Genomic DNA, 14,095 nt, shown 5'->3' with positions numbered 1-14,095 from the left:
GCGCTTCAGTCTGGAACCGCGAGTCCGCTACGGTCGGAGGTTCGAATCCTGCCTCGGGTATGGATGTGTGTGATGTCCTTAGGTTAGTTAGGTTTAAGTAGTTTTAAGTTCTAGGGGACTGATGACCTCAGCAGTTAAGTCCCATAGTGGTCAGAGCCATTTGAACCATTTGAACTAGCTGTCATCCTCAGATTCTCATATCTATAGCATATAGGTAGAATAACGTTAATGTAGTAATCTGCATGGTCGTATAAAATATTTACACAAGGGATCATATTATCTGAATAATAAAAATTACATACCTCTCAGAAGTATAATTACGCGTCAGTCACGTCGAAATGCGAACATGCTCCATTTATAATAGTATACGTAGCTCCAAACTGCTTTGTAAAATACGTAAAATTTGCTAAATGAAATATCAGTAGCGAAAATGGTTCAAATGGCTCTGAGCACTATGGGACTGTGGTCATCACTCCCCTAGAACTTAGAACTACTTAAACCTAACTAACCTAAGGACATGACACACATCCATGCCCGAGGCAGGATTCGAACCTGCGACCGTAGCGGTCACGCGGTTCCAGACTGAAGCGCCTAGAACCGCACGGCCACACCGAAATATCAGTAGCATCGAATAAGGAGTAAAGGAGCAAAGACAAGTGCATCAGTAAAGATAATGTGTCGACGAAAGCTTAGGAAGACTGAGTCAATGCACCTCCTGAGTTGTCGTCGACGCTTCGTCTTTACTGGTGAACCTGCTTTTACTCCTGTACTCCCTATTGGTGCTGTGGATATTTTACTTAGCAAGTTTTATATATTTGACAAACAGATGTGGAGCTGTAATACAAACAATTTCATATCAAACAGTCTTGGCTTCAAATATTGTAAATTACATTCTTTCTTCTTATAGTGCTGTCCAGTACAACTATGGATGCAGGAGAGCTTCTGTGAAGTTTGGGAAGTAGGAGGGAGATACCGGTGGAAGTGAAATTGTGGAGTCTGCTAGTGAGTCGTGCTAGGATAGCGCAACCTGTAAGAGCATTACCCATAAAAGGTTCCGGATTCGAGTCCTGGCCTGACAAACAGTTTGAATCTGCCAGAAAATTTCAGTGAATAATATCAATGTTTCCATGCATTATCCAGGATAATATTTCTGGCTCAGGAAAATGACTTCACCTCTTCTGCTGCTGAGTTGCTGGTTCCACCCACAGCTTTGATGTTTAGTTCTCGTCATGAGAAAGAGAATCGGAGCTCACCACGCAAAGTATCAGTCACCTTCTTAAAATAACACACTAGTCCAGTTGAAGTACAAGTGGTACCAGGACGTGTGGTCTTCCACCACTTTCTAAGTTATGACAGTGAGGTAGTGTGTATACAGGGTGATTTTGCTGCAGAAAATGATCCCTAAGACAACAAGCAGCAAATAAGATCATATGGCTCTGAGCACTATGGGACTCAACTGCTGAGGTCATTAGTCCCCTAGAACTTAGAACTAGTTAAACCTAACTAACCTAAGGACATCACAAACATCCATGCCCGAGGCAGGATTCGAACCTGCAACCGTAGCGGTCTTGCGAATAAGATCATATGGACTCAGGGCTAGAAATGCATGGTGCTACGAGGTATTGATTAATCCATAATGCAGTTCACGACATGGTGTGATGAGATACCATTAGATAAGGTGTTTGGAGTGACCCCCCATGCAGTTGCTAATACGACACAGCAGGAACTGGTGCACATGTTCGAATGCTCCCTCCTATAACCTAATGGCGTCACAGGTAACACGACTGCAATGTTCGAGTGTTTGCACGACAGGGCAGCCTCTGCTGTATGACTTATTTGATGTGCCTGCGCAGAGAGACCTGGAAATCGGACCACCTCATCTGATCCATCAGCCGGGGTACATTCCTCTGCACGGAAATGCGGTAGCGAGCTGGAGCACAGTCATATAGTAGCCACAGAGTAGAAGACACAGATAAGCCATAGGAAGTGCAGATGTGCCTTGCCTGTGAGGCTCTGTGACTGGTCCCATGAGCCAGTCGCCAATAAATCCCTCGCACGCGTTGAGGCTGAACTGGTGCTGATAGTTTGCTGCCACCATACCATGGGGATTCTCCATAGCTCACAGGTGGATGTTTTGAAGGTACCGACTCGAAACACTATGGCACCACAGATAACATGAATGCATTGTTCCAGTGCTTGCACATCTGGGATAGGATCATCATAAACGACTTCTTTCATGTGCCCACGCAGGGAGGTCTGGCAACCAAATCTCTCATATGCTCTGTTCCATAAAGGTAGCCCCATCTATGAATAGCATGGATGATGGAAACTCCAGCAGTATGGTAACATATGTAACGAATTAGTGTCAAAACTTGCTCCACAGAGACAATTTTGTAGGTAATACGGCCTGCACACTTAGTAAGTAAGATCGATAGCGGCATCATGGAGAATGTTCCAGACAGTCATGTGTCTTGCCCCTTGAGAGAGGGCCATCTGCCTCTCGATACTGGTATCATATTCCACAGTGTTCAACTCCTTCCCTTGAAGACTTGTGTATGTCCTGAATGCAACTGCCTATCATGGTCACACATTCTCATTAGAGAAACTGTCCCGTACAAACGAAGGACCACTGTTGTAAATAGCTTAGGGTGCATTTGCTGTCAACGGGAATACTTTCCCTGGTTCAGTCATGCTGGCCCCCGTCCATTGCTATTTGCCTGTCCATATGTAAGGTCCGTGTCGGCCTATTCCTGATTGCTATAACGGGCCATCGTCTCGAATCACTGGATCACACGACGCATGGCCACATGACAGAGAATCGGCAACAGCAGTGAAACAGATGTCTCATAACACCTACATGTGAGAATGTCGCCGTCATGAACAACATTTCTGCCCCCTTGAGTGTGGAGCTGAAACACTAGTTCAGACAGAACATTCCCACTTGCCTGGTGAGTTCTCGTGTATGCTTTATGTTGTGACCTGGTGAAACTACTTTCTTGCAGCCTCAGCTGTGGGTTCTTTGATTGCTCAGTGAGATGGCACATCAAACTAAGACACATGAAATATTAGTTCAATCTATTACATAAATGAATAAAAGATTTACTTAACTTTGACACACTTCTTTGCCACAGGCGTCCTGTCATTGACTAGCAACGTATCACTTGATGCACTAATGAACAAATTGTTCTCTTGAGGTCCAATGTTCAACATTAACAACACTAGAAGTTCGTCTGAAACTAACCATAGACTATGGTGATGACTGCTGTAGGTGAGACCTCGAATTTGCCAGAGCTCTTGCTAGCTCGACAATATGTTGAGCTCAGTATGAGGGTGCTGCTATGATTACACCATTGTAGAAACCAGCGAACCCTCGCTTGTGTTTGTGGTATCGATTAATGTTGCCAACTTTGGTGTGATAACACGATCTCTGTACGATGTGACACTTTGAATCACTGAAACCTACACTGGCATTGCTCTTTTGTCTCCACCTTCAAGTAGGTGTACCACCGTCGAACGCATTTCCAGCCAGATGTCCATGTAACCATTTTTGCTCCTTATCCTTTCAGGGGCCATTTTCTGCGGTTTGTCCCCATTTAGCAAAACCTCCCTGTTTATAAGTCATTTGAAAAACATTATCGCAGCAAGATGGACCCACACGGAGATGCGACAGATTTTTCGGATATAGCCATGATCAAATTGTGAATGAATTAATTTGCTCCATTTGTTGGTGAATCAGCATGGAGGATCAAGAGCATTGACAAGAAATGGTGTACCGCTCGTAGTCGTGTAACTCAGTGAAACAACAGACGCCGAAAAAAAATCTTGACTGGCAGGCACTGGAGACGAGTGTCTCGCCTTGTCAATGACAATCGGTCTCAAATCCGACAGGAATCGCTAGTGTCACTGAATGCAGGCGCATCTCAATCAGTATCCAAGCAAACATGGTGAAGGCATGTGCATACAATGGACAGGCGGAGTCGGATACCTCGTAAAAAGTAGCTGCTCACAGCGTCATATAAAGCTGCGAGTCTTCGATGGGCGAAACAACACAGAAACTGGACAACAGTGCAGTGTCTAGCGACGAGTCTAATCGCGACTTTTGCCTCTTATCAAATGATGCGAGGTGTCGAGTACTCTGATGGTCCAATGAGGCATCCAACCAGCAGTGTCGGCCGGGGTCGCCGAGCGGTTCTAGGCGCTACAGTCTGGAACCGCAGGACCGCTACGGTCGCAGGTTCGAATCCTGCCTCGGGCATGGATGTGTGTGATGTCCTTAGTTTAGTTAGGTTTAAGTAGTTCTAAGTTCTAGGGGACTGATGACCTCAGAAGTTAAGTCCCGTAGTGCTCAGAGCCATTGGAACCATTTTGAACCAACCAGCAGGGTGTGACGCACACAGTTCAGGCTGGAGCTGGTCCTGAGATTCTGTGGCGTTGTTTTTCATACTGTGACCTCGGCCTTCTCATTCAGGCTAACGTTTACATGAACTATGATGTCTATTTGAAGTTTGTCTATGAAGAACTGGTACCCTAACTTCTACATCTTCATGGTGAGAATGCTGTGGGCTCTCGCCTCTTGTGAGATAGCAACACCCATGTTGACAGGTGTGCACACTTATGTACAAAGGGCGTTACAAAGTTTTGCACAGTCGCCTCTAATTTTTTTTTTAATTTTTTGCAGGAGGAGAATGAAATTTTTTGTGAACATACTTGGAACACTTAGCTATATATTAAGTCTACTCAATGTAGCCTCCATCAGCTGTGACGCATCTGGCCCAACGTTCTTTCCATGATGTAAATGCACTAAAATTCTGGGGATTGACTTTTACACAGTCGCTTGACACAGAAAATAAGGTCTTTCCCACTATCAAATGCTTTACCGCGCAGGTGGCCCTTCAGACGACCAAAGAGGTAAAAATCAGGGGGAGCCAAGTCTGGACTGTAGGGAGGACGAGGAACAATTTTGCAGCCCATTTTCCTGGTTTCCTCCTGCGTCATAAGGGCTGTATGGGGTTTGGCATTGTCACGGTGTAGTCTGATGAGCTGATCCTGAAGCTGTTGTCTGTAGGTCTTGATGGCACGTCGCAGTTTGTCCAATGACAAACAGTAACGGTCCCGGTTAATTGTGGAGCCAGGTTCCAAAAAGTCAGTGAAAATGACACCACACTGATCCTAGAAGAAGGAGGCCATCACCTTTCGTCTTGCTGTTCGTGAAAGTCTTGGTTTCAAAATGGTTCACACGGCTCTGAGCACTATGGGACTTAACTTCTGAGGTCATCAGTCCCCTAGAAATTATAACTACTTAAACCTAACTAACCTAAGGACATCACACACATCCATGCCCGAGGCAGGATTCGAACCAGCGACCGTATCGGTCACGCGGTTCCAGACAGTAGCACCTAGAAGCGCTCGGCCACAACGGCCGGCTCTTGGTTTCTTCTTCCGAGGGGAACCCGGATGACGCCACTCCATGGATTGGGTTTTGTTCTCAGGTTCGGACAAAAACAACCGTGTTTCATACTGGGTAATGACGCCGTCAAAACATTATTTCCACTCTTCAGATAGGTCTTCATGAGACCATCCCACACACTCTTCCTCATCGTTTTCATTTCTCTTGTCAATAATGTAGGCACCCAAGGTGCACAGATTTTTCTGTACCGTAGTGACTATACCAGTGATACCACACTACCAAATGACAAACAAGTCATTTCAGCTGTCGTGTCGTCACACATCTGTCATTTTCGATGATTTGATCAGTGGTCTCCTTACTCACATCACTCACTGCCGTAGGTGGTCTACCGCATCGTGTATTGTCCAGTAGAGAGAAATCACCTTCTTTAAACCTGTGCAACCACCGCTGGATACTGCTGCGATCCACTGTGTCCTCCCCATAAACAGGGAACAACTTCCTGTGAATCGATGTGCCAGAGTCATCACCGGTCCTGAAGAGGAACTCCATCACCGACCATTATCGCAACCTGACATCTACTTCACGTTCCATTGTGGCCCACCCGTAAATAAAAGATAATACCAACTTATAGCTAAGTGTTCCAAGTATGTTCACAAAAAATTTTATTCTCCTCCTGCAAAAAAATAAAAAAATAGACACGACTGTGTAAAACTTTTTGAATGCCCTTTGTACACTATCCCATCTCGACTACTGCGCTAAGTCACCCTTTCTTAACTGCATAGAAAGTGACTCGGAGTATTTCGAGCGACGGGTGACACGTAGCGCTCAACATCGCCGTAAATTGGTGGCTCAACGGCGTCTATGGAACCGCGAGGCAATACTGACCTTGTGAAAAATCTTAGAAGATAGGTTAAGGAAAAGCAAGCCTACGTTTAGAGCATTTGTAGACTTTTGACATGTTGGCTCGAATATTCCCTTTGAAATTCTGAGGGTAATAGGGGTAGAATACGGAGAGCGACAGGCTATATACGAGGTGTGGCTAGAAAAAAAACCGGACTAGTACTGGTGAAACAATAAAACGAATGCAATAAGGCTGAAAGTCGCGTGGCCTGTCACGTGACTCTCGCTCCGCCTACTGCTCGAGTTTCATCTGCCTCCTGCACTCAGTCTGCCCGTGGCGTCTAAGTAGTTGACGTTTCGTCTGTGCGTCGGAAAATGTTGAGTGTACAGAAAGAACAGCGTGTTAACATCAAATTTTGTTTCAAACTAGGAAAATCTGCAAGTGAAACGTTTGTAATGTTACATCAATTGTACGGCGATGATTGTTTATCGCGAACACAAGTGTTTGAGTGGTTTAAACGGTTTAAAGATGGCCGCGAAGACACCAGTGATGACACTCGCACTGGCAGACCATTGTCAGCAAAAACTGATGCAAACATTGAAAAAATCGGTAAACTTGTTCGACAAGATCGCCGTTTAACAATCAGAGCAGTGTCTGAGTTAACAGGAGTTGACAAGGAAAGTGTCGAACAAGTTTACCGATTTTTTCAATGTTTGCATCAGTTTTTGCTGACAATGGTCTGCCAGTGCGAGTGTCATCACTGGTGTCTTCGCGGCCATCTTTAAATCGTTTAAACCACTCAAACACTTGTGTTCGCTATAAACAATCATCGCCGTACACTTGTTGTAACATTACAAACGTTTCACTTGCAGATTTTCCTAGTTTGAAACAAAATTTGATGTTAACACGCTGTTCTTTCTGTACACTCAACATTTTCCGACGCACAGACAAAACGTCAACTACTTAAAACAGACGCCACGGGCAGACTGAGTGCAGGAGGCAGATGAAACTCGAGCAGTAGGCGGAGCGATAGTCACCTGACAGGCCACGCGACTTTCAGCCTTATTGCATTCGTTTTATTGTTTCACCAGTACTAGTCCGGTTTTTTTTCTAGACACACCTCGTACAACTGTACAGAAACCAGACAACAATTCGAAGAGTCGAGGGGCATGAAAGGGAAGCAGTGATTGAGAAGGGAGTGAGACAGGGTTGTAGCCTATCCTCGATGTCATTCAATCTGTACATTGAGAAAGCAGTAGGGGAAACGAAGAAAAAATTTTGAGTAGGAATTGAAGTCCAGGGAAAATAAATAAAAACTTCGAGGTTTGACGATGAATTTGTAATTCTGTCAGAGGCAGCAAAGGACCTGGAAGAGCAGTTGACCAAAATGAACAGTGTCTTGAAAGATGAACATCAACTAAACCAAAACAAGGATAGTGGAATGTGGCCGAAGTAAATCAGGTGATGCTGAGGAAATTAGATTAGGTAACAACACATTTAAAGTTCCAGATGAGTTTTGTTATTTGGGCAGCGAAACACTGATGATGGCCGAAGTGAGAGGATATAAATTGTAGACTGGGAATTACAAGAAAAACGTTTCTGAAGAAGTGAAATTTGCTAACATCGAATATACAGTAGATTGAAGTGTAACAATCTCTTTTCTGAAAATATTTGTATTGAGTGTAACCACCTATGCAAGTGAAAGATAAATTAAAAAAGGTTTAGAGAAGAAGAGAATAGAAGCTTTTGAAATACAGAACTGTGGAAGAACGCTGAAGATTAAATGGGCAGATCGCGTAAAAAGTGAGCAAGTACTGGAGAGCATGGAGAGCTGCAACAAACCAGTCTTCGGACTGAACACCACAAGAGTAACAACAAGAACACGGCGTGTAATTATCAGTGAATGTCTTCAGCAGGATACGGCACACCTGATGAAAGTTGTGGGCTGTGTTCCTCGCTCACCTGAGGCCGTTATCAAGGCTAGAGGCGGTGCTCCACAGCAGTAACCTGATGTCTCCGGATTATGACTAATTTTTTGACAGTTGCGCTGTACGGGAAAGTTCTCAAGCGCCCTACACGCCCCACTGTTTCTCTCGTTTTGGTGGAATTAGTGAGCGCTTCTACAGGACCGCCGCCTATACGGCAGAGGCGGCACGCTCGTGCGCTACTTGGTCGCCACGCTGGTGAGAGCCTATTGTTCTGTGTGGAAGCTGGCACCCGACTGCGGTGCTGCTTATCATTCACAGCTAAGCGCCCATTGTCTCAGTCCCAGTACGCACGCTGCTCCCGGACAAAGTTCAGACGCGCAGGGCGTCCCGTAAGGCAACACCCTCCTGTAATATTCATCACGCCGGTTATGTCAACACGTGCGACTAATGGCCTTCTTTTGTCACGGCACACTGTTAGCTATAACTGGTGGTGCTGTTTTAGACAATATAATAGCAATTTTTTTTCCTGTGTATAATGACGACAGACTGGCAATGTATAGTACATTGTGTATAACAAGATTAGACACAGTTGTTTCTTTACACTGATGTGACGAAAGTCATGGGGTACCTCCTAACACCGTGCCGAGCTTTTACCTGGCGTAGTGCAGCAGCTCGACGTGACGTGGACTCAACAAGTCGTAGGAAGTCCCCTGCAGAAATATTGAACCATGCTCCCCCTATATCCGTCCACAATTGCGAAAGTGTTGTCGTTGCAAGACTTTGTGCCCGAACTGACGTCACGATTGTGTCCCACAACTGTACTGGTGGGATTCATGTCGGGAGATCTGTGTTGCCAAACTATTCGCTCAAACTGTTCAGAATGTTCTCCAACCAAAGTGAACAACTGTGCCTCATGACATGGCGATTTTGTCATTCATAAAAATTCCGTCATTGCTTGGGAACGTGAAGTCTATGAGTGGTTGCAAATGGTCCCCAAGTAGGCGGACATAACCATTTCCAGTCAGTGATCGGTTCCGTTGGACCAGAGGATCAAATCCATTCCATGTAAACACAGCTCACACCATTATGGAGCCAGCTTGCACAGTGCTTTGTTGACAACGTGGCTCTATGACTCCATGCACGACACTCGAACACTTCTGTCAGCTCTTAAGAACTGAAATCGGGACGCGTCTGACCAGACCACGTCACGAGGTCAGGAAAGGCGCTGCAGGCGTTGTCGTGCTGTTTGCAAAGGCACACGCGTCGGCCGGCTGCTGCGACTGTTGTGTTGGCTGAAGAGCCAACACCGTGTTACTAGAGGAGGCCGAAATGCACGCGTTTTAGCTCACGCAGGCTGGCGTGAGGAGGGAAGAACTATACTGACGTGAGGACTGGAACATGACAAGGAATTAGAATTCAGAAAGCGGACGTAAGTAGTTTGATACTTAACTTTAATCCATTAATGATGAACGCCGCTCTTGACGATACATGATTCACAATATCAATATCAATAGTAACTGAATATGGCGCCTTGCTAGGTCGTAGCAAATGACGTAGCTGAAGGCTATGCTAAACTGTCGTCTCTGCAAATGAGAGCGTCTGTAGGCAGTGAACCATCGCTAGCAAAGTCGGCTGTACAACTGGGGCGAGTGCTAGGGAGTCTCTCTAGACTAGACCTGCCGTGTGGCGGCGCTCGGTCTGCAATCACTGATAGTGGCGACACGCGGGTCCGACGTATACTAACGGACCGCGGCCGATTTAAAGGCTACCACCTAGCAAGTCTGGCGGTGACACCACGGCGACAACCGTTAAACACTAAATTTTACCGCACTGTCCTAAGGATACGTTTTTCGTACGTCCCACATTGATTCCTATGTTTATTTTACGCAGTGTTGCTTGTCTGTTAGCCTTGACAACTCTACTCAAACGCAGCTTCTCTCGGTCGTTAAGCTGAAACGACCCCTTAGAAAAATTAATGAATTACTGTGCTGGTAAACCCCTCACGTTATTTGATTTTCAAACAGCTGAGCAGAGCTTAACTTATTCAAACATTTCGCTCTTTAGTTATTCTGATCAACACTAAACTGACACACAATATTTTTAGCGCAACGCAATCTGACTTTCAATAATCTCTACAAAAGAATGGCCCTGACTAACAATAACCTATACCTTTCATGAATCACTTACCTCACAAATATCTTAGTTACTCGAACTATTGCAATACAGTGAGCGCCAGTTCTGCCAGCTAAATAAAAGATTCTAACTACTGAACGCAGTAACTACTGATAGGCATAGTTAGCAAATGAAAAATTTTGATAGAGAACAAACAATGTATTTACCTCAATAGTGTTCAAAAGTCATTATATATATATATATATATATATATATATATATATATATATATATATATATATATGATGTGTCGGCAGCTGGGCCAACACCTTGTAGATAGAGGTGGCTTAAAAGGCACGCTAGACTAACGCAGACGGGCGTGAAGTACTGGAAAAGGATACGTAATTAATGCTATGAAGAAAAGTACGTAGCTGGTATAATACTTATCTTTAATCAATCATTGTGGTACATCGCACAAAGGAGACTTTAATTACAATCACTGTAAGGCTAATGGCGCCTTGCTAGTTCGTAGCCATTAACTTAGCTGAAGGCTATTCTGTCTCTCGGCTAATGAGAGAGAAAGGCTTCGTACGTCTAGTCGCTAGCTCTGTCGTCCGTACAACTGGGCTGAGTTCGAGTCAGTCTCTCGAGACCTGCCTTGTGGTGGCGCTAGGTTTGCGATCACACAGTGGCGACACGCGGGTCCGACATGTACTACAGGACCGCGGCCGATTTAAGCTACCACCTAGCACGTGTGGTGTCTGGCTGTGACATATATATATATATATCAGTTCATGACATCCAGTCTTACAAATTTACTGTCTCTGATGGACACACGTCCAGATCATCCGCTCCCAAAACTCCGCCATCTCTCTCCCCACGTCCACCACTGCTGGCGGCTCACCTCCAACTGCGCAACGCAACGCGCTGTTCACATCCAACTGCCCAACACTACGATAGCAAAATTTCCAACAATACCAACCAGCCACGGACTGCACACAGCACAGCCAGTGATTTTCATACAGAGCGCTACGTGGCGTTACCAATACAAAAACCTAAACAGCCTACTTACAAAGAGAAGGCCACTGCGTTGTCAGTGGTGAGAGGAAACGCCTGAAATTTGGTATTCTCGTCACGATCTTGGCTCTGTGAATCTCGGAATACAGAATTCCCTAACTATTTTCGAAATGGAATGCCCCATGTGTCTAACTCCAACTACACTCCGCGTTCATCGTCTGTTACTTCCCGTCGTGCGTCCATAATCACATCGGAAACCTTTTCACATGAATTACCTGGCTAAAAATGGCAGCTCCACTAACGTAGTGCCCTTCTATACCTCGTGTACGCGATACTACCGCTGTCTGTATACGTACATATCGCTGTCCCACGCCTTTTGTCACCTCATTGTATATGTCAACTGAACGACATACGACCGGACTCTGTAGCTAAGTGCCTCAAACGACACGTTATCGTGGGATTCTACAGATTTTTTTCAGTAAAAAGAATGTTGAGTTTCTATATAATTTTGTTACAACTGGTTATAAGTTACGCTCTTTGTACTGAAACGTTATAAACGAAATAACGTAGGAGAAATGCGATGAAATTGTTTGAATAGCAGTAAGAAAATGTTAATTAAACAGGCTGGAAATTTTGTTTCTTTGTTCACATAGCTATACGTGATACAGAACCACTAAAATATCCGTACACTCGACAGAAGAGCGATCTGTGAATATTTTAATGGTGCTAGTACAACAGAGATGAACAAAGTATTTCTGGTCTCGGATACTAGCACCGCTGACTCGGAGTATCTACTATGATTTTCAGTAAGAAAATAACTTTTCGTTAACAAAATGGAGCGTTCACAATGAAAAGGCAATAAGAACATTTAACCGTAATTTAAAGTCGATCATGTGCTTCGAAAACACGACAACTGTGAGGTTTGAAACTAGTGTAACTAAGAATTGGACTACTTTCTTATTACACTACTGGCCATTAAAACTGCTACACCAAGAAAAATGCAGATGATAAACGGGTATTCATTGGACAAATATATTATACTAGAACTGACATCTGATTACATTTTCACGCAATTTGGGTGCATAGATCCTGAGAAATCAGTACCCAGAACAACCACCTATAGCCATAATAGCGGCCTTGATACGCCTGGGCACTGAGTCAAACAGAGCCTGGATGGCGTGTACAGGTACAGCTGCCCATGCAGCTTCAACACGATACCACAGTTCATCAAGAGTGGTGACTGGCGTATTGTGACGAGCCAGTTGCTCGACCACCATTGACCAGACGTTTTCAGTTGGTGAGAGATCTGGAGAACGTGTTGGCCAGGGCAACAGCCGAACATTTTCTGTATCCAGAAAGGCCCGTACAGGACCTGCAACATGCGGTCGTGCATTATCCTGCTGAAATGCAGGGTTTCGCAGGGATCGAATGAAGGGTAGAGCCACGGGTCGTAACACGTCTGAAATGTAACGTCCACAGTTCAAAGTGCCATCAAAGCCAACAAGAGGTGACCGAGACGTGTAACCAATGGCAGCCCATACCATCACGCCGGGTGATAGGCCAGTATGGCGATGACGAATGCACGCTTCCAATGTGCGTTCACCGCTATGTCACCAAACACGGATGCGACCTTCACGATGCTGTAAGCAGAACCTGGATTCATCCGAAAAAAAGACGTTTTGCCATTCGTGCACCCAGGTTCGTCGTTGAGTACACCATCGCAGGCGCTCCTGTCTGTGATGCAGCGTCAAGGGTAACTGCAGCCATGGTCTCCGAGCTGATAGTCCAAGCTGCTGCAATCGTTGTCGAACTTTTCATGCAGATGGTTGTTGTCTTGCAAACGTCCCTTGACTCAGGGATCGAGACGTGGCTGCACGATCAGTTACAGCCATGTGGATAACGTGCCTGTCATCTCGACTGCTAGTGATACGAGGCCGTTGGGATCCAGCACGGCGTTCCGTATTACCCTCCTGAACCCACCGATTCGATATTCTGCTAACAGTCATTGGATCTCGACCAATGCGAGCAGCTATGTCGCGATACGGTTAACTTCAATCGCGATAGGCTACAATCCGACATTTATCAAAGTCGGAAACGCATTTCTCCTCCTTACACGAGGCATCACAACAACGTTTCACCAGGCAACGAGGGTCAACTGCTGTTTGTGTATGAGAAATCGGTTGGAAACTTTCCTCATGTCAGTACGTGGTAGGTGTCGCCACTGGCGCCAACCTTGTGTGAATGCTCTGCAAAGCTAATCATTTGCATATGACAGCATCTTCTTCATGTCGGTTAAATTTCGCGTCTGTAGCACGTCACGTTCGTGGTATAGCAATTTTAATGGTCAGTAGTGTATAATTTGAATTGCAATCTTGTTGAGTCTTCACTGGCCAGTTGGCGTCTGTCTCGCGTTCTTCGGTCGACATCTGACACTGTTCTGACGTTTGGCCAGCACGAGTGGTTGGCATTGTCACAGCTTCACCCACCATTGTTAGTGACGGACTGTAGTCGAGCTCTCAATAGGAAATTCTATGTACCAGGCGCGTTCAATAAGTAGTGCTACACATTTTTTTCTGCAAATATGTTGGCGCTGTCTTAGAGACGGACCAAATTCTGCTTCCGCCGATCCGCGTATTAATATGTAACGCAGCCAATGAGATTGCTGCTAACGTAGAACCTTTTCTCCTCGTGGATCACATTCGCGCAGTGATACCTGAACACTCGAGGTATTATAACGAGTGTACAGACCTCCGATTAGTCAGTCTGCATTCGTCTGCATCAGTCTGCATT

The sequence above is a fragment of the Schistocerca nitens genome, chromosome 6 (assembly GCF_023898315.1).
Source record: "Schistocerca nitens isolate TAMUIC-IGC-003100 chromosome 6, iqSchNite1.1, whole genome shotgun sequence".
Classification (NCBI taxonomy): domain Eukaryota; kingdom Metazoa; phylum Arthropoda; class Insecta; order Orthoptera; family Acrididae; genus Schistocerca; species Schistocerca nitens.
The sequence above is the reverse complement of the archived record's forward strand: the minus strand, read 5'-3'. Positions refer to the sequence as shown.